At 51.6% G+C, this 20,662-nt stretch overlaps 1 protein-coding gene and 1 long non-coding RNA gene across 4 annotated transcripts in view; one reads left to right on the top strand and one right to left on the bottom strand.

Annotated features, from left to right (window-relative positions):
• The window catches only part of ZFP36L1 (ZFP36 ring finger protein like 1), a 25,694-nt gene extending 8,162 nt beyond the window's left edge, over nt 1–17,532 (bottom strand). The window contains exon 1 of the mRNA XM_060140607.1: nt 16,387–17,532. The gene's annotated coding sequence lies outside the window, so the exon portion shown is untranslated. The remainder of the gene's footprint in view (nt 1–16,386) is intronic.
• LOC132514973 (uncharacterized) lies at nt 150–20,662 on the top strand. Of its 3 annotated transcripts, XR_009539001.1 has the most exons (5): nt 150–469; nt 1,342–1,419; nt 18,767–18,897; nt 19,552–19,744; nt 20,520–20,662. It is a non-coding gene; the product is annotated as an uncharacterized LOC132514973 (long non-coding RNA). The 3 variants fall into 3 exon arrangements; XR_009539000.1 differs by lacking the exon at nt 1,342–1,419 and having other exon boundaries at nt 161–469; XR_009538999.1 differs by lacking the exons at nt 150–469; nt 1,342–1,419 and adding an exon at nt 16,502–17,589.

Genomic DNA, 20,662 nt, shown 5'->3' with positions numbered 1-20,662 from the left:
CCAGCTCCCAGAACCTGTCTCTATAATTAAACTCTTCTTTTAATTGTCGGGTTGCAACGTCATTTCAGGGACTTTCCAAGGGTGAGGGAGACGGCCTCCTTAACCCTTCGCTGACCCGGCATCCGCGCCGCGGCGGACCGGGGAGCAGCGTCCCGCCGGGCCGAGGAGGGCCAGAGCCGGCCTGCCCCCGCCCGGACGTGCTCGGCAGGTGCCCGGTAGTGGCGGGAAAGGTTACGAGCCACGACCCGGGCCGGAAGCCCAACGGGAGGCGTGCACGGCCCTCCCCCACCTCCTGCGCTCAGCCCTAGGGTTCCTCGCCCGCGCCGGGCCCGGAAAGGCCGCCCCTTCACCTGCACGGCCTCTTCCGAGCGGGAGGCGATGAGCCAGCCAGGTTCGCAGTCCCAGGCCCGACTTCCGGGCTCTCCCCGCTCGCACGGAGACGGTCCCCTTGAGAGGAGGGTCTAAGCAGGTATTTTTGGCTTGGGGGTGTTAGCTTTTGTGAAGGGGGAAAGTGAAAGCCCTCGGAATTAGGGAAGCGCAATGGATGTATTCACCGGCCAGTTTGGGCGCACCTCGCGGCAGGTGAGGGTGTGGGGCGCTGGGCCACTGGCCCCTGGAGGGCCAGGCCTCGTCACCAACGCCCTCCAGGCACTCCTTTCCCAGAGACCCCTCCTGACCCTGCCATTGCGGAGCCCTGCGATGTTGTGCCTCCTCTCCGCTTTCAGGTCATTTGCAAAAGAACCCAAATTCTTCGGATCGGACCCCACCCTTCCCCCCACCCTCTGCTACACGAGACCCTGGGACACCGGCAGGGTTCCTGGATTAGAAATTGGGAGGAAGGGCCAAGTGCTGCTGGAGAGTTACCTGGTTCAGATTCAGGTGTAGTGCTTGTGGAATGCAGATTCCTCAGCCTGGACCCAGGCCCAGTGAATCAGATGCTCTGGGGTGGGGCCGGGAATCGGCATTCCTTGTAAATTTCCTGCTCGTGACTCAGTCACCAAGGTCTGAGAATCAGTGGTCCAGGACTTTGAAGTTGGGCCGTTTTGGATCCAAATCTTGACTGTGCCATTTTCTAGCTGTGTGGCTTTTCAAGACACTGACCAAAGCCTCTAAAATAGGGATAATAATTCTGCCTAAAATTGGCCAGTAAAGTGCGTAATCTCACGTCCAGCTGAACCCTTGTATATGTCCAGCCTTGTATGTAAACTAAACCATTCTTGAGGCCTTATGAAACTATGAAACAAATTCTGGGAATATTCACTTTGCAAAAGGATTCTTCAGTATAGAGGTCCATGAAATGGTCACCTGACAGCTTTCATCCGGTCACTCTGTGACCCCCAGACCCAGCTCTGGACGAGGCAGGCCCCGAGGCCTGGAAAGGGGGAGAGGGCACTGGCCCAGAGCCTGGGGAAGAGCAAGGTGAGTCAGGATGAGGTGATGGGGATCTGCTGCCCAACTGAAAAACACCTGATTGTTGTCACAGATATTTCTGAAAACTAGATCACTGGGGCCTGTTGATATCCAGTAAAAGCCAGACCCTTCTTTCTCTCAATATCCTCAAGCCCCTATCATAGTGCTTAGTGGGCGTGGCTCAGCTGCCAGTAGCCTCCAAACCAGGCACAGGCTTCCAGAGAGGGCAGCTGAGGTCTGCTGTAAATGCGGCTCTGCACAGTGTCAGGAGCTTCTGGGGTACAGCTCCGGGAGCCCACCGCCTCCTGCTGGGACTGAGAGTCCAGCCCCAGGGCTAGCACGGCCCCGGGGGCTCCCATTGCCTGGCAGTGAGATGCCTAAACCCTCCTTCTTACGTCCATTGTTTTAACACTTTCCTCACAGAGATGTCCCACTATTCCATTAAGTTCCCAGACTAGCCCACAGCTTCACCCCACCCCACCCTGCCTTCCTTGCCTGGGCCTGCCTAGAGACACAGGATAGCGCATGAGCTTTGAGCCACCTAGACTTTGATGGGAAGCCCAACTCTGCCGGCTGGTTACCAGTTGCACAACCTCGAGCAAGTCACTTCACCTCTGGGACGGTCAGGAAGGTGAAGCCCTTTCCAGACTGTGCTTACCTCAGAGAGCCATTTGTCCCCAGCCACTCCAAGCTGCTAGCAGTTGCTGCACACCCCTCCCTGGGGCTTCCTTTTGCTGGGGCTTCAGGCAGCTTCCCAGCAGGCAAAGTGCCTCTCGCCCAGTGGTGCCTTGCAGCCTGCAGCATTTTATGGAAAATACCTGTTTACTCCCCACTGGACTTTGAACTCCTCAGGGCCCGGGCTTCTATATTACCTGGAACTCATGAGTAGAACTGCGTAGGTGGTCAGTAAATTTTTTCGATTTGCACTGAACCCTTGCCGTTGAGCCCATTTGGACACTTTGGTCACCATGAATCTAGCAGCAGGAGTAGAAGAAGGAACTGGCAGAAGTTCCAGGGGTGGCAGGAAGGGAGGGCTTGGGTTCTGCAGGAAGGGGGGATGGCAGCCTTAACACTGGGATGTTCAGAGGGCCAGAGCCAGTAACTCAAGGAGGCTGGGCTTCCACCGTTTGCCCAGGGCATGTTCTGCGCACATGCTAAGAGGCCCTGGAATGAGCACTGGTCTAGGAGTTAGCAGTAGGATTCTGGAGCTACTCTGCCTCCAGTTCAGTGGGTCATGTCTGTAGTCTGGGCTTCAGTGTTCTGAGATATACATGGAAAGGGTGGACTAGGCTGGTGCTGCTCAAACGTCACTCTGAGCAGAATTATCTGGGGAGCTTTCAAAATTATGCAGGTGCCAGGTGCCAGGCCCCACCCCACCTCCAAACATTCTGCTTCAGTTGGTCTGAGGTGAGGCCCAGCATTTGTATTTTCTAAGCTCCCTAGATGACTCTACTATGAAGCCAGAAGCACTGGATTTGGTTGTTTTAGAGCAGTGGTCCTCCCCCGGGGGTGATTTGCACCCCAGTGAACATTTGGCAACGTCTAGAGACATTTTTGGCTGTCACAACTGGAGGAGAAAAGGTCAGTGCTATTGGCATCTAGAAGGTAGAGACCCGGGATGCTGCTAAACGTCGTGCAATGCAGAGGCCAAGCCCCCACACCCCCTCACCACTACAGAAAATTATCTGGCCCAAAATGTCAATAGTACCAAGACTGAGAAACCCTATTTTAGATGTTCTTTCCAAGATTCCTGTGTGCCCCCAAAACCCCCTCTTTTCGGCAGCCCAAGTAATTTTTTTTCAAAACCTGGATCTTGTATTACAAATTGTATTACAATTGCCTAAAACCCTTTGCTACCCATCCCTTTTAGAATAAAAACCAAACCCTTAGTCTAGCATAATCAGACTCTTTTACTGCTCCACTCTTGACTTTCATACCCCTTCCCCTCCCCACCACCATCTCTCCCACCCCTCCAAGGTACTCCTTGTGCTCTAGTCAGTTTCAGATGAAAATGAACCATCCTTCCTCCTGCCCCAGGGCCTTGACACATGCCTGTTTCTTCTATCTGATTGACCTTCCTTTGGCCCAAGTAAATTCTAAATCATTCTTTAGTACCCAGCTCAAGCATCACTTCCTCAACCATTCTTGGCGCCCCTCCCCCCATCAAGGCAAGGTATCTGTCTTCTCTCTTCTGTCTTCATGGAATCTTCATTTCCTTCAAAGTAGTTATTTCAATTTGTGAGTTTTTTTTAAACTATTTAACAAACAGTAAAATTGACCTTTATTTGGTGTACAGTTCTATGAATTTAAACATGTGAATAGATTTATGTAACCACCACTTCAATCAGGAAACAGAACACTTCTATCACCACCCCCCGCCAAAAAAAAAAAACAACTCCCTTACACTCTCCCTTTGTGGTCAGACCCTCCCATCCCTTACTCTGGCAGACCACTGATCTGTTCCCTATACTGTCATTTTGTCTTTTCCAGAATGCCGTATAACTGAACTCATACAGTCTACATGATTTCACAGAGCATAATGCCTTTGAGATTTATCCATGCAGTTGCATGTATCAATAGTTCATTCCTTTTAATTGAGGAACAGTATTTCACTGTATGGGTATACCACCATTTGTTTATTCACCTGTTAAGGGTCACTGGATTAGTTCCTGTTTTTGGCCATTGTGAATAGAGCTGCAGTAAACACTTGTGTATAGATTTCTGTGTGAACGTAAGTTCTTATTAAATAAGTAGGAATGGGATTGCTCGGTCATATGCTAAGTGCATGTTAAGGTTTATTTTTTTTAAAACTGCCAAACCTTATTTGAGAGTGGATATACCATTTTGCATCTCCCACAACCATATATGAGAGTCTCCAGTTGCTCTGAATCCTTAGCAGCACTTCTAATTGTCAGTAATTTTTCTTTTATCCACTCTAACAGGTGTGTAGTGGTATCTCATTGTGGTTTTCATTTGCATTTGTCTAACAGGTAATGATATTGAACAACTCTTTTCATGTGCTTATTTGCCACCTGTATGTCCTCTTTGGTTAAATGTCTGTTCAAGTCTTTTGCCCACTTTTTAATGGGGTTGTTTGTTTTCTTAGTGTTGAGTTTTGAGAGTTCTTTATATATTCTGGATACAGGCTCTTGTTGAATAAGTGGTTTGCAAATATTTTCTCCAGTCTTATCCTTATCTTCTCGTTCTCTGAACAAAGTATCTTTCACAGAGCAAAAGTTTTTAAATTTTGATGAGGTCTAACTTATCAGTTTTATCTTTTATGCATCATGCTTTTGGTGACACATCTAAGGACTCCTTGCCTAACCTTAGGTCATTAAGATTTTCTATAGTTTTATGTTAGATTCATTTGGAGTTAGTTTTTATATAACATGGTTTAGGTTGAAGTTAAATTTTTTTTGCCTATGGAAGTCTAATCCCAACACTGTTTATTGAAAAGAGTACCATTTTTCTATTGAATTGCTTTTGTACCTATCCAAAATTCAGTTGGCCATATTTGTATGAGTCTCTTTATTCTCTTCTGTTGATCTGTGTGTCCATTCCTTCGCCAATACCACACTGTCTTGATTATTATAATTTTACAGTAAGTCTTAAAATCAGGTGGTATAATTCCTCCAACTTTATTCTTAATGTTCAAAATTGTTTTAGCTATTCTAGTTCTTTTGCCTTTTCATATAAATTTCAGATTCAGCTTGTCTATAACCACAAAAAAATCCTACTGGGGTTTTTATTGGAATTGCATTAAGTCCATAGATCAATTCAGGAAGAAGTACATATTTACTTCTTTACTATTGTGTCTTTTAATCCGTGAACATGATATGTCTATTTATTTAGGTCTTCTCTGATTTCTTTAATCAGTGCTTTGTAGTTTTTAGCACACAGATCTTATATACATTTTGTTAGATTTATACCTAATATTTCCCTTTTTTTTTTGGAACTAGAGTTGGGCCTTGAACAATGCAGGGGCCAGGGGCACCAACATTCCTCACAGTCAAAAATCCACGTATAACTTATAGTTGGCCCTCTGGAATATGAGCAGTTCCTCATATCCATGTTTCTGCATCTGCAGAGTCAACCAACCTCGGATCACGTGGTACTGTTGTATTTACTACTGCAAAAAAATAAGTGGACCTGTGCAGTTCAAACCAGTGTTGTTCACGGGCCAACTGTATTTTAATTTTTTATTTCAGTTTTCAGTTTCTCATTATTAGTTTATAAAAATACAATTGATTTTTGTGTATTGACCTTGCATCCTGTGATCTTATAAAAGTCACTTTAGTTTTAAGAAGGTTTTTTGGTAGATTCCTTGAGCTTTGTTTTGTTTTTTTATTTTTTTACTATAGAAAATCATGTTGTCTGTGAATAGGAATGGTTTGACTTCTTCCTTTCCAATCATATGCATTATATTTCTTTTCTTGCCATATTGCCCTCTCTAGGACTTCCCCTATGATGTTAAATAGGTGTGGTGAGATTGGACACGCTCACCTTGACCCCAATCTTAAGGGAAAGCATTCGATCTTTCACTATTAAGTACGATATTAGTTGCCAGTTTCTTGTAGTCATTTTACTTTTCGACATCTCTCTTCCCCCCCAGCATGTCTGCTCCAGGAGCAGGCTCTTTCTGCTCTCAACTCGACCGGCACAGTGCCTAGCACACAGTAGGCCCTAAATAAGTAATTCTCTACTTTGGCAACTTAGCCAGCAATAACCACTGTCCTGTGACAGACAACAGAGGGGACTAGCTGAACACACACAGACATCGCAAAGAATAATGTTACAATAAATATCCAAACGGGTCCAACTGGGCAGTGGCCCCATAGAGTTGACTATTTTAAGCTGTACAGCATCTGTAGATCGGCTTTCTAGCAAGCCATACTGTGTCAAAGCATTTATCTATGAGGAATAGATGACTGCTGTAAAATAATTATTTTAGATCAAGAGCATTCCATTCTCAAAGGGAATTTAAACAAAAAGCTCTCAGCTCTGAAAAACAGGGGCTTTCAGGGTAAAGAGTCCCACTGTTCTGAAATCTTAGGCCCTCAGACGGGTGGGGTTGTTTCGCTAAATTTATTTCAGCCGCTTATAGAAACAGAAGGGGGAAGCGGGGGGTGGCTGCTTGCACACCAGCCCTGGCTCTGGAGTATTAATATCTGCCGGGTCAGACTTTTATTTGGGTTTTCTTTTACCTTTTGGGGGGTGGGGAGGCAGGCAGCAACAGGAATATCTCCCAGCAGCACGTCTCTGAGCTGTGGTTTCCTACCTTCCTCTCTATACATTCCCTGGCAGGCCAGACCCAGCCTACCCCTCCCCTGCCTCACCTTGGGATGGCCCTCTACCCACTGAGCACCAAGCACTGGGCCAGGCCTTTTACTTTTTTTTTTTTTTTCAGGCCTTTTACTTTTTGACAGCAGCCTTCCTCCCAGGCCCAGAAAGAGTCTGAGCTCAGAGAGAGAGACAGATTGAATCTACGTGTCTACTTTCTCGCACAAGTATGAGTGTAGGAAGAGACTGGGGCTTCTGTCCCGGGCCCCCATCAGGACCCGCCCACCCATTTGCACCCCCAGTGGCTCCACTACCTGGTGAAATCCAGGCCTTTTTATCCCTGTCTTCCTTCCCCTCAGGCTTCCCAAGCACCAAACACACAAGCCTCATAGTACCTGATACCTGAACACTCTCTTCTGTCACAACACCCCACACAGAAAAAGGAGTTAAACGACACCACCCTGTCCCTGCACTGCATTTAGAATTATCTATGGAGCACAGGTTAATTACCTCCCACAGACATGGGAGAAACTGAGGCACGGGAGAGGAGGCAGCAGCAGGTGACCTGCACCCACTGCAGGTTAGGTGAGACTAGTGTCTACCAGCTGGCCCCTGAAGGTTCCACGGAACCCGAAAGCACCAGAGAAGGCAGGGCCCTGGGTCTGGGAGCTCACTGCTACGCGGCCACAGCTGTCTTGAGGGCAGGAAGAGGAAACACACACAAGGAAGCTAAAAAATCTGCTGGGCTTAAGACTTGAATAATTACATGAGAATATGGGGAAGCACCTCACACAGTGCCAGGCCGGTGGGAACCCAACAAATGGCAGCTTGATTCTTTGGCAAACTCCCACTTCCCGGGTCCGCCAAGGAAGATGGGGAAAGAGGCATCTATCCTCTCCACTCCCCAGCCCCCGGGTAGGTTGGTGGGAGGGAGGATGGCCCGGGGCAGGAGCTGGGGAGAAGAAGCCCAATATGAAGATTGTCCAGCTCTAAACCGGGAGATCTGCTTCAGGGAGGATCGAGGGTATAGCACGTACTTGTAAACTGTAAAGTGCCCGCGGGTACACTAAGTTCCTATTTTGTCCTAGCACCAGCCAGCTGGCTTTGAAAGTATCCTCCAGCCCTATGCAGCAAAACCCAGCCCAGAGAGGCGCAGACCCCACCCTGAGGAGCTGTCCCTTTCAGAAGCAGGACCCACCGTCCCAGCCGGAGCAGGGATCAGACAACTCTCGGAGGGTCGCCGCACAGGCAGCCAGCAGAGGAGAGCATGGGTCTTTGCCATCACCCCGTGACCTCTTTAGAGTTGAGTTTCTCCCGCCAACTGCACCCTCCACCCCAGAGCGGGACCGCGGGCCCCCAAACCAGGGCCTGCCCTTGTCTGACCAAAGGCAACCAGATCTGCTGCAGCTGTTGAGTAAGAGAACAAGCTCTCCCAGAGACCAGGGAAGCAGCTGGAGAAAGATTCCTGCCAGCCCGGGGGTGTAAATATTTATACAGCGTGGTGCGTGCGAAGGGGGAAGGCAGAGAGAGGTGGCAGGAACGAGGCGGCACTGAGACCGCAGACTGAAGGAGCGCGTGCTTTGGGCTCCGCTGGGAAGGGCAAGAGGCTGCCGGATCCTAATCCTACATCAGAGAGGCCGGGTCCTCGCCCCCAGCTCTCCTCTAGAATTGAGGGGAGCACTTAGAAGAAAATCCATCATCTATCCCCTAATCATCCCTCCTGTCTAGGTTGGCCCTCTACGTGGGGAAGGAGGGAGGCTCTGCCTGGAACCAGAGATAAACCAATTCTACGGGGCCCAGGAATCAGGGCCTGGGGGCTCCTGGGGCTCTGGTTCTAGGGTCTTGAGGGGTGCTAGACCCAAGAGTTGGACTCTAGGACTAGAGGCTTAGAAAACACAAGGAAATGATAAGCAAAATATAAAATAAGCAAAGCTTTGATATAATCAACAGTCCTTTGTAAAGTGGCCCCGAAGGCTGTGCGTGGATGAAGGAGGAGGAAGTGGACGGGACCCAGCCAGGTGGCAGGGTGTGGAGAAGGCAAGGGGAACTTGATGGTGCTTCCAGAGAAGCACGTGGCCACCATCACCTCAAGGCCTGGGCAAAGGCAGCGCAGCCCAATGGGCGTCCACCTGGCGCTCTTGGGCCCCTCCACCCCAGGGTGCAACTCAGCTGCAGGTGTGCCCCTGGCGGAGCAGTGACACATCCGCCCCTCGGCTGGGCCCGCTAAGGACTCAGCCAGCACCCAATGGCATTGACGGCCCAGGGTGGGAAGCCAGCCTGGGCCGCGGAGGATAGCCAGATGGACTGCAGTTGATTTGCCTCAGACAGCTGGGCAGCAGGGCCAGGCTGCTTCCACCGCCTCCCACGCCACGCCAGACAAGGAGGGGTGTGGCTGCAACTTCTAGGATTTCTCCGCCACCGCACCCGTCAGGAAGTACCACCTGCTTCTATCGGCACCAGACCTGACCCTCAGGGCCTCCCGCAGATGGGGTCTGTGCCGCCCCCAGTGGCCAAGAGCCTTTGAGACACCTCGCAGCTACCAGCCTCTTCTTGCATTCTTCCTGGGCCCTCAAAACGCCCACTGGCCAGGGGTGGGGGCTGTTGGGAAGGAAGGACCTTCCACTGGAAAACTGCCTCAGTCTCCCCAGCAGACAGCTCCAGATGCCCAGGCTGGCTTCGGCCAGAGACCGAGGATCAAAAAGGATCCCCAGACTTCCCCCAGAGGCAGCCCCCATGCTGCAAGGCCTCCCACCTACAGCACAGAGCTTGGCAAGTGATACATTCCCCATGGGGCACCTCCCCTGAGCCTCAGCCTTTCTGGGTGGAACCTGATGAGTCCTCCACCTGTCCACCGAGAAGGGCTGATTCCATCGCCTCCCTGAGCAATGGGGCCCAGGCCCACACACCGTGGAGGAAACACCATCTGCCCCCAACCTTCAGCCCAGGCCTGGCAGACGACGTCAAGCCGCACAGAGGGAGAACAGCACTGTCCCAGCCCACTCTCCAGAAGGAAGCCCCTCTTCCAAGGACCCCGGGGCTGGGGGAGAATCTTCAGATGCCCGGGTCCTCTTCTGCCACCGTGGCTCTGCCTGCCGGCTGTGGCCTGCTTCTTGCCAGCACTGCTTAAACAGATGAACAAGAATTAAAAGCCTGTGTGGCCCAAGGAAAACTTTAGTGGACAGAACTGAAGCCGAAGGAAAAGGAACAACAACAACAACAAACTATAAGAAATGGGAGAGGAGGGAAATTTCAGGAAAGAGACAAAATAAACCATCCGGGAATCCAGATGTAGAACAAGGAAAGCCAAAAGAAAAGAAAAATTATGCTAAGAAGGCAGAGTGGGGTGGGAAGGAGAATTGAGAATGAAAAAGAAGAGGGGGGAAGATATGAATACTCTGAAAAAAAAGAAGTACGTGAAAGCAAACAACACCAGAAAAAAAAAAAAAAAAAAATAGAGACCCAGGAGAGAAAAAGAGGCAGCCATGAATTTAAAGCAACTGCTCTGACCCTCAACCAGCCACAGTCAGGACTGTTGTGAGCCTTACTGCTTTTTGTGGATTTCAGACTCTTCCAAACACTGAGCAAGGACAGTCCCAGAAAAGCAAGCTTTCCTTCTTGCCCTTGTTTTTCCTACAATTCTCCCAACTCACCCCCACCATTGGTCTTTTGCAGAGTGAGGGCTGATCTTCCTGGGGCAAGGCCCCAAACCAGTCTAGTTCACTGCAGAACCTGGTGGCTTCCATCACGCTGCCTCTGGAGGGCTCCCTGGAGAATCTGAGCAGAAGCGTTAGGTGTGATGGAGCTGGGTCATCAGCTTTGCATCTTCCAGGTAGCTCTCTGAGGACCAGGGCTAACCTAATCCACAGACACACGGTTCCTGGAACAGCAGGGGTTCATGGAAGACTGGTATACCCAACTCTAGGCAAAACTAGAGGAGTCCCAGCAAATGCAACTTTTGGAAACAATGTTGATGATTTAAATTCACCTCCAGACATTCTGAAGGGGACCTAATGATAGCCACAGTCTTCTCATTGCCATGGTGGGCAAACAACTTCTGGAAGTTTGCCTTTACTGCTTAGTGTCCATAAACCCCCATGAACACTTACAGAAGACACTGGTTCCTCTCCTTTTGTCTGTCTGGCCTCTTGATTCTGCCTTCTGTTGCTTCTCTTTCTTCTTTGAGTCCGCCAATGCCTCTCTCCTCTGTGTCTGCTTTGGTTTTTCCATTTCCCACCTCTACCTACTCTTCCATTTCTCTAGGGCAGCAGGAGTTGGGAGAAAGCTGAAACAAACCAAGGCAAAATCAAGAAGTAAAGGAAGGGGCTTCCCTGGTGGCGCAGTGGTTGAGAGTCCGCCTGCCGATGCAGGGGACACGGGTTCGTGCCCCGGTCCGGGAGGATCCCACGTGCTGCGGAGCGGCTGGGCCCGTGAGCCATGGCCGCTGAGCCTGCGCGTCCGGGGCCTGTGCTCCGCAACGGGAGGGGCCACAACAGTGAGAGGCCCGCGTACCGCAAAAAAATAATAAAAAATAAAATGCGAGTGAACTTATATAGTTTAGCACCCAGGCTGTCCGCGGCGGGTGAGGGAGGCTCCTCGTGGACAGGGGTCGAGCCTCACCAGGCCACCTGAGACGGCTCCTCCAAAGTTCGGCCAAGGGAAGCCACACGGGCTGAACTCTGACTGACTGAGGTAGAGAAAACTGTGCCCACACCAGCCCTTCTCCCTCCGAGAATTCTCAGGTACATTTGCCCCTGATTCTGTACATTCCGAAAGTCACATTTTTCCAAGTATCAACAACTGAGAGATGTGACAAAATGTACAGAAAGGATAATATCTAGGTTGTGGCCTTAGATACGCAACCCAGTTTCTTCCCATCCCTCCTAACCTTCAAACCTGTCACCGTCATGTAACCTATGACTCAAACTATTATTTAACCATAAAAAAAGACAAAGCAAGAAATTAGAGGCTGTGTGACCTAAAATGTATTCCATTCAACTGAGCTAATCTCCTAATAAGGGCGTGTGTAATAATAAGTGATGCTCTATCTGTTCTGGAAGATGGGAATATTGCAGGGAAAAGTGCATGGTAACTGCAGATCCTAACTTGTCGAGATTTGTCCTCAAGAGGGTAGGTGCCTGGTCCTAGGCCAAGTTGCCTGGCATTTTGCTAAACGAATCTTAAAGTTTGACAACCAATGTGCTGCAGTGGAGAGCACCCGATGTTCAGAGTGACCCCCTTCAAATCCTAGCACTGCCCCTTCCTAGGCCAGCAAGGCACGTACCTGCCCTCTGCTAGTCTTGTGTGTTGTGAAATGGCAGTGACAGCAATACCCACCTCCTGGGGCTGCCGTGAGGACAGATGAGCAAAGCGCTTGGCACGAGTGAGCAGCCCACTCCGTGAACCACCCTGTCAACTGCTGCTGTACGTTAAGCAGCAAATTGGCAATACCAAGACAGCTGGAGGCCCCACAAAGTGGGGCTCCACGGAGTCACTGGAAAAGAGTCAAGTATCCCAAGCAAGAGAGAGAAGAGGGTCCCCTAGGAGGCCCAGGCAGCTGGCGGGTGGACCACTGCACGGAGAGCCAAGGACAGCCACTCAGACCGTGGGTGGGAGGACACAGGGGGCTGCTCTCCAGTCCTTCCGCATTAGCGCAACGTGCTGCATCCCCACCCTCCCTGTGTTCATCCTTACGTGAGACTCCGCTCACACTGACGTGGCCCCCACTATGTGCACGGCCCCGGCCAAGCGGAGGGCTGTAGCGGGGTGAGCTTAAAAACGATCGCTGGCCTCAGAGAATCGGTAACTGGCCATTCTTGCCCAGATTCAGAAATCGGTCCCTTTAGGAGCTATTGTAAGGATATGACCAAATACTGAGAAATTCTTATTTCAGGGCCAATTTTTTTTTCTTTAAGTAGAAAGGCAAAGAGTTCAAAAAATGTTCTGGAAATGTGAACAGCAAATGAATCTTAGTAATATTTAGGTGGTATTATTAATTTTTAGGTGAAATAAGAACAATGTGGGTAAGTGTAATGAGTTTTTGGGGTTTTTTTTACTGAAATACTGATAGATGAAGTGATATGACCTGATACACTGGACTTACTTTAAAATTATATGGGACGTGGGGAGGCAGATGGTGATGTAAATGGACAAACTTGGCCAGAGTTGGTGATGTTGGTGACGGGTATGTCACCTTCTGTATATGTTTGAAATTTTGCATAATGTTTTAAGTTCATAAAAGCTGAAAAAACAATGTTAACTCAGGGATTCTCCTCTTATTGGTTCTTGCAACACGATATTTACTTCCCAAGGACATGTGCTCTTGGACAAGAGGTGAGGCTGTGGGGAGACCTGCCAGGAGCTGGGAAGGGCTGGAGAACAGACAGGGAGACCACCACTCCGGGATCGGGAAAGTGCCCCAAAGCCTCCTCCTTGCACACGCTGAGGACCAAGAATGCCATCCTGCCCCTCAGGGCCTCCCAGGCCGAGAAAAAACATTCAGAGGGACTGCTGTCCATTTGCACTGCTTTTGAACTCAGTGAAAATTATTTAATTGGTTTCAATGTATTTTAAACCACAATGAACTTTTTTTTTTTCTAGCAGACAGCCACTATAACAGAGTGGGCAGGTATTCTAACCTCACTTTCTTCATCTGGTAAAGTGGGGAGAATCACATGTACCCCATTTCCCAGAGCGTGGGGTAAATGAGATTAATGGTCCTAAAGTGCCCTAGCACTGTAAGCACTGATAAAGGCTGGGTCTGACTTGAGGCGTGTTTGGCAAATGTCTGACCGCGGTGGAGCCACCCCAGCTTGGGCGCTGTTTGATATGCAGATGCTTCACCTAAACATCTAAATTCAATAGGAGTCAAAGCACGCGTTCTCTGAGACCTCTCTGGGCCAGGCAACCTGCTGAGTGTCGGCCCCTTTGGGTATCACAAAGAAGCCACTGCTGTGCCCTTCCCTCCCCAGAGGCGCCACCCCTGCTCTGAGAAGAACAGGAGTGAAGCCCCCAGAGTTTTCTCTCTAGATGAAGAATGAGTCTGAAAAGGAGGAATAGGCTCTGCCCAGTCTGGGCTATGGCTCTGAATGGAGAAATGCATCCTAAGAAAGCAGATCTTCCGCAGATCAGCTCACTCCCAAAGATGGGGGCCAGGGGTCTGGGGCGCACAGACAGACAGACAGCAGGCCTGCTCAGCAGCACCCTGACAGGGAGCTTCTGGAGCTCTAAGCAGCTGAGCGGGCAGGACAGCCTCCAGACACCAGGGGGCAGCACAACACACCCTCCAGGGATCCGAGGGACCCACCAAAGACGACCTGGCAACAGATGACTTCCAAGACAAACCTCAGTAGCCAGGGCATGCAGAGGGAGGCATCCCAGAGAGGCAGATGGCCCACGCCGCCAGTTCAGAAGTCTTTGCCACTTGCCTCAGGCAACTGGTGAGTGGCTTCCTGCAAGACCAGCTTCAGCCAGAAGAGGGTGTGTGTGACCAGGGGAGGGACCCACAGGCTACAGGGCTGGCAGGGCTGAGGGAGGCAGTAAAGGCAGAAAGTAGACCGGTGGCTGAGAGAACGGCCACGCCAAGTCTTTGGATCCTCGCTCTAGAACCTCCTGCCAAGCGAATGAAAGGTCTGTCCCATCCTAAGTTGCTCCACATTCTCTCGTTCCACTGTCCACTGGACCCCACCCCATGTTCTCTGTGCCTTCACCCCGGAAAGAAACAGAAAGGAGGAGAGCCCAAGACAAAGTTCGAAAGTTCTCGAAAGGTCCTTAGGCTTTGGGATCTTTGAAATGCATTCACAGGATTATTCTAAGTTCTCGGAAAGCCCCCTGGCTCCACAGAAGAGAGCAGTCTCTGTTGCAAGACCGTTGGAGCTACAATGCCTGGATTCAAATCTCAGCTCTGCAATAATGGGCAAGGTACTTAACCCTCTGTGCCTCAGTTTCCTGCTCTGTAAAAAGAGGATAACAGGGCTTCCCTGGTGGCGCAGTGGTTAAGAATCTGCCTGCCAATGCAGGGGACACAAGTTCAAGGCCTGGTCCAGGAAGATCCCACATGCCACGGAGCAACTAAGCCCTTACGCCACAACTACTGAGCCGGCGCTCTAGAGCCTGCGAGCCACAACTACTGAGCCTGAGCGCCTAGAGCCTGTGCTCCGCAACAAGAGAAGCCACCCCAATGAGAAGCCCGTGCACTGCAGCGAAGAGTAGCCCCCGCTCGCCACAAGAGAAAGCGTGCGCGCAGTTACTAAGACCCCACGCAGCCAGGAATAAATAAATTTTTTAAAAAAGAGGATAACAATGACTCTCTAGGATCACTGCTTCCAACAATAACAATGGCTGGTTACAATATGGGAAGGCATTTGAAGAGAGCATGAAGTTCTCAGAAAGCAGCTCAGAGACATACATAGTACTGCTCTCAGCACAGGCCCAAAGCCCCAAAGGTCTGTGCTTCTTTCCCTCAGAACTCAGTTCAAGGACACCACCAGGCTGTGGAGGCTGCCTGGAGCACAGGCCCTGCGTCTGGAGTGGGAGTGGGTTTAGCTAGTGTTTCCCTGGAGCAGTGGAGAGGTAAGCAGGTACCCAGTGCAGCCCTCCTGTGCCCACTTTGGGTTTTGTGCAGGACAAGCAGAAGACAGCACTCCAATCTAAGCTGGGCTCCTTAAACTCACCAGCCAGAGGCCGAGAGGCAGGCTGGCCGCCCTGTGCGGAACGGGGAGAGCCAGCCTTGCAGAGGCGAGGCCTGCACCAGAGGGTATGAGGAGCCTGCCGGCCTCAGAGCAGGGCTGGGCTTCCCCGGGATGGAGAGGGATGGGGAGGAAAGAGTTAAGTCGACTCTGGGCTCTGCAGCTATAAACAGTGAGCCAAGGGAGGGAGGGAGCTGACACAGGATGTGGCCAGGGCTGAGCTGTCTGATTATTAACTTCACTTTTATTTGGAGGGGGATTCGATTCTCTGTTTTACTTCCCATCAAGGAAGTGAAAGCCCAGGTCTCGGAGGGGCCTGGTTTCAAATTGTTTTGTCACAGCTCATTTATTTTTCCTCTTAAATAAATAAACAAAACCACCTCTTTGTTTTCCCCTTAATGAGCGTTCAGCAAATCATCTGTGGGTGAGGCATGAAAGGGGTTTTCTGCAGTCCTTCATGAGGCACTTTTGGCTTTTTCTTTTAAAAGGAAAAAGAAAGGATTCTTCCTTTAGCTTCCACCTTCTCCGAGACTCTCAAGGCGCTTTCTTTTCTGCTTCATCCTGAGATCTCAGCCTGAAATCATGACCTCAAGCCCAGCCAGAGACATAGACCTTCCTTTGCTGGTCCTTGGGGCCTGCCCTGCTGCCTGCCATCCCATGTCACAGGCTCCGACCCCAAGGCCACACAGAGGAAGCAATGAGAACACTTGGGGCTCAGTGGTTAGTCCTCTTGGTCAAGCTAAGGACCCATGTTTTTTGTTCCCATGGCACCCTGACGTTTCCAGCAAAAATAACAAAGCAATTAAACACACAAAAGGACTCCATTACAGGGCTTAAGAAAACACCATTACATGTTCCTTTGCTCAAGGTTCAAAGTGTTTGGGAAATCTGTTTACAACACCAAAACCCATTCAATAATTTCATGACGCTCCTGCGGCAGCCCTTTCCTGAATGACCTACATGTGCGAGGCACCAAGGGGGACGCCATAGACCACCGTCACACAGTCCCTACCTTCACGGTGCCCACGATTCAGTGGCGGGGGATGCAGAGAGGAAAACAGGACATCCTACAGCAGAGACCAAGGGAGCTTCCGGTGGGCAGGGAGGGAAATGACGGGCTCTGCTGGAAACGAAGGGTGTAGAACTGGAGGAAGGCTTCCCGGTGAAGCTTATATTCAAGCTGCACCTCGAAGGGCTGATGATATTAAGAAGAAAGTGTATTCTAGAAGCTGAAAAGTACCCAAATGACAGAGAGGCAGTATCAATGTGTGAGCCACATCAGATATGAGACCACAGGAATGGTGGGGCCTGGAGGGCTTATGGTTCCTCAGATGGCATTCAGAACGGCAGCTAAAGTCCTCACGGTGGAGAGGGGCTGAAAGGAGGCGGCCACTTGGAGTCAGCTCCAGGCTGCCAGTCCTTGGCCTGGCTGTGAAGAAGCTGCCCTCTATGCTGTAAGCAACAAGATACGACACTTGGATCCACGCTCGTCCGGGCTCCAGACGTTCTGCTAGCCCCAAACACCTGATGGCCACCAGGAGCGCCGTTTGCTGCCTGTTTGCGGCCTCTGGCTTTCTCTTTTGGAATACGGGGCAAGAAGAAAACAGGGAGTGACTGGAACAAGTCCAATTCACTTACAAAGGCGCTCGGGCTCCTAATGCTAACGGGATGGGGTTTCCAAACGCCCCCGAGGGAGTTGCCAGGATCCAGGATTTTCTTCAAGTTCTTGGAAATTCTTCGCCGTCCCCGTGGCATCGCAGCTTCCAACCGCAAGCCTGCCCAGGCCTGGCTGGGCCGGGGCCCCGGCCACGAGAGGGTTAAGGCGCCGCCAAGATGGCCGCCTTGTTTTGCACTTCGGAGGGGGTCACGCGGGAGGCTGCCCTTTGCCTCTGGGGAGGCGGTCAAAGCCCTGCCCCTGGCGCTCTGCCCTCGGCGGCTTGACGGCATCTCCTCCCCTGCGCGTCCTGCACTCCGGGACCTCCGAACCTTCCAGGCCCCAGGCGAGCCAAACTCCCAGCCTTCCAGGCAGGAGACCGGGCCTTGGAGGAGCGAGGCAGGGAGGCCCCCTCGGACATACCGGGCCGCGGATGCGCGCCGGCGGGGTCCCTTCGGCCTCTAAGAACGTCTGGGGCCCGTGGGCCGAGGCCGCAGCCTGGGCCGCGATCCCTTTCTATTTTCTTGTCTCCTGGCTGAAGCCGCCCCAGCTGTCTCCCGGGTAGGCCTCCGCCTGCAGCCGGGCAGGGACGCGATGGACGTGGTCGCACTGCCCTCCAGTGGCCAGTCCGCCGAACAGCACGGTGGGCCGGGGTCGGGGTCCCGGTGATGGCGCAATGTCCGCACCCTCGGCCGTCCCTCCTTAGAGAAGGGCTTCCTTCCCCTTGCTGCTTTTGAAGATGTGGCCTTGCTCACCCCCAGCGCCTTTTATAGGCGGCTCAGGTGGCCCTTTGCCACAGTGGACACTGACCCAACAGCAGGGGATTTGCCTCTGCCGGTGGTTCTCAAACTTTTGTGTGCACCTGAATCCTGGTGCCCAGTTGGTTCAGACCCAGATTGCTGGGTCCCACACCCAAAGTCAGAAAATTTGCATTTCCTCTCTAACACGTTCCCAGGTGCTGCTGCTGGGACTACGTTTATAGAACCACCGGCTCAGTGGCTCATCCTGTCCTGGGGATTCTGTCATCCACCCATTGGGCACTGAGGACCAGAAGTGACCGCCACCAAGTTCCCCCCCTCATGGGGCCCACTCTAACAGAGAAGAGAGATTTGTTTAAACAGATAATCTCATAAATAAATATAAGATTCCATTTGAAAAAGTTTTCAAATTCCCATGAAGGAAAAGAATAAGGTGCTCAAAGAACATATATATATATACATACATGGAAAACTATTTCAGATTTGGGATGAAGTGGCTCGTGTTCCCTCTCTGAGGAAACCCTTAAGTTGAGGTGGGAAGGAGGAGGGAAGAGGGGAGGCTGGGAGAGGGACTGAGGCTGCAGGTAGAGCAGGTGAGAGCTGTAGACGGTGGATGGAGATGCAGAGACTGGAGGGACAGAGCTGGATTGGGGGAGTGGGTAGGCAGAGGGTCAGAGTCCCCAGGTCTATGTATCTGGTACCCAAAGACCTGCCTCTTCAGAAGGGGTAACATTCAGAGGAACCTGGGTACTGAGCCCTTAGCCACCCTCCACAGTGCCCGAGAATGGGGTCCCCCCTGCGGGAACTTCAGTCAAGTGCCCGTGACCCATGAACTTGTTGCTCCTGAACCAGATCTGCCCAGGCTCCTTCCCAAGGCCTGAGGGAGTGCCGCATTTGGTGGATCCAGGTGAGCAATGGTGAGAAGACCTGGCGTACCGTCTGCCCACCCGTGCACTGGATGTTTCATCTCCCTACTGCAGGTCCAGGATACAGCCGTTTCTCCGTGAGCATTTTTAAGTACCTACTGTGCGTCTGCTCTGGAGTCACTACAGTGACGTGTGAGGTGTGCTACAAAGGGTGAGGCCTGCCCCCAGACTGTCCTGCAGGGCAGGTAGGTGCAGGACACCATCCCTGACCCCAGTCTCAGTTCCCAGCCAGCTGCCTGAACCTGCATCCCACACAAATATCCCTGGGGCAGCTCCTGGCAGGGAAGAGGGGAGGGAGCAAGATGACGAATGGAAGCCAGGAACTCTGTTGTGAGGATGCTTGTTACTTGGTATCGATGCCAGTTTGATGGCAGGGGGGTGAGGTGACCACCAGCCACCCCACTGCCTCTGTGCCTCAGGCTTCGGTGAGGAGGCATCTGCCCATTAGGGCTGTCGCCTTGCACAGTCACTTCCCTCCGCAGTTTTCTCATCTGAAAAATGGGGGTGGGGATGAGTCATATTAGATGATCTCCAAGGTGTTTAGGTCCAAGCCTAGCCCACCAGCGCACTGCTGGAGGGACGGGTGAAAAGGCTTCTGCTCAGTGACCCCACACACAGCTATACAGGGTCAGGCCTGGAGGCTAATCACCTCCAGGTTGGGGGGAGGGAGAGAAGAGCATCTGGAAAACTATTGCAGCTTCAGAGTCAAACCAGTCCAGTTCCAGTTACTGGCTCTGCTCCTGACTCACTGTGTGTTCTGCAGCAAGTGGCTTAACCTTTCTGAGCCTCAGCTTCCTCGTCTGAGAAGATGAGGATAACATTGTACCTTACCTCATAAGGTTGATCTGAAGGCGAACAGTGATAGCTACCACTTATCAAGCACTTGTTCCACGTGACGCCCCACGCCAAGGGCTTCTCAGGAATTACGTGAGGTCATGCGTGAAGCACTGGCCCGCTGCCGCCAAGGAGTGAGGTTGGATAATGGGAGCCTTGGTGTTGTCATTTCACAATCGCCCCCAGTACTTGGCACAGGTGGGTACATTCAGTAGACAGGAGGGGACTAGCAAGCCCTCGGCATATAGTAAGCACTCAATAAAAGATAGCTTTTATTATTAAGACAGAAGGGACCCTTGTGAAGAGTTCTTGCAGCAAAGGGAAATGTAGGGGGCGTGCCGTGAGGCTGGTACACCCACCGCTCCCCAGAGGGCCAGCCCCATGCCTAGTTAGCCAGTGCCTGGGCTGGCATGGCAGCTCTTACTCTTCCCAGAGCACAGCTAATTCGCCTCCCCTCAGCCAGGCGCTCCCCAGATGAAAGGTGTCTAATACAAATGCAAGGCGTGACCCTCATATTTGTAACCAAGGTTCCCTTGGGCGAGGAAGGCCTGGGGTGGAGAGACAGGCCAGGTCAGGGCCTCGCCTTCTTTATGACAGAGGTTCTCAGGAAAGGGAGCTGCGCTGGGGTGCTTGTGAGCCTAAGAAAAAGGCTTCATGGCAGTGGGCGTGGGACCCCCAGCGGGGGGGTCTCTAGGCCCTGGGGGCGGGAGGAGCTGGGTGGCTGAGGGGGCAGAATGCTCCAGGCCCTAGGCTGCATCTCAGACCAGGAGCTCCGGAGCCAGGAGGCAGCCTAGGGCAGGGTGGGTCCGAGCCACGGCGCTGATGCCAGGCTGCCTGATGGAGATCCCAGCTCCACAGTGGCCCTTCCATGTTCCAGAGCCTCAGTTTCCTCATCTGCAAAGTGGGGATGGTGATAGCGCTGACCTCACAGCACTTAGTACTGTAGGACCTCATGCATTTGTTCCTTCAACAGACATTTATTAAGCACCTACTCTGTGCCAGGCCCTGGGTGCTGGAAATACCATCATGGACAAACCAGATCGAGTATCTCCCCGCTGTGAACTTGCATTCTGAGTGGAAGATAGACAATAAACACAAGCACCAAGATATTCCTAA

The sequence above is a fragment of the Lagenorhynchus albirostris genome, chromosome 1 (genome assembly GCF_949774975.1).
Source record: "Lagenorhynchus albirostris chromosome 1, mLagAlb1.1, whole genome shotgun sequence".
NCBI classification, from domain to species: Eukaryota; Metazoa; Chordata; class Mammalia; order Artiodactyla; family Delphinidae; genus Lagenorhynchus; species Lagenorhynchus albirostris.
Note: the sequence above shows the minus strand (reverse complement) of the source record. Positions and strands in the feature narration are given on the sequence as shown.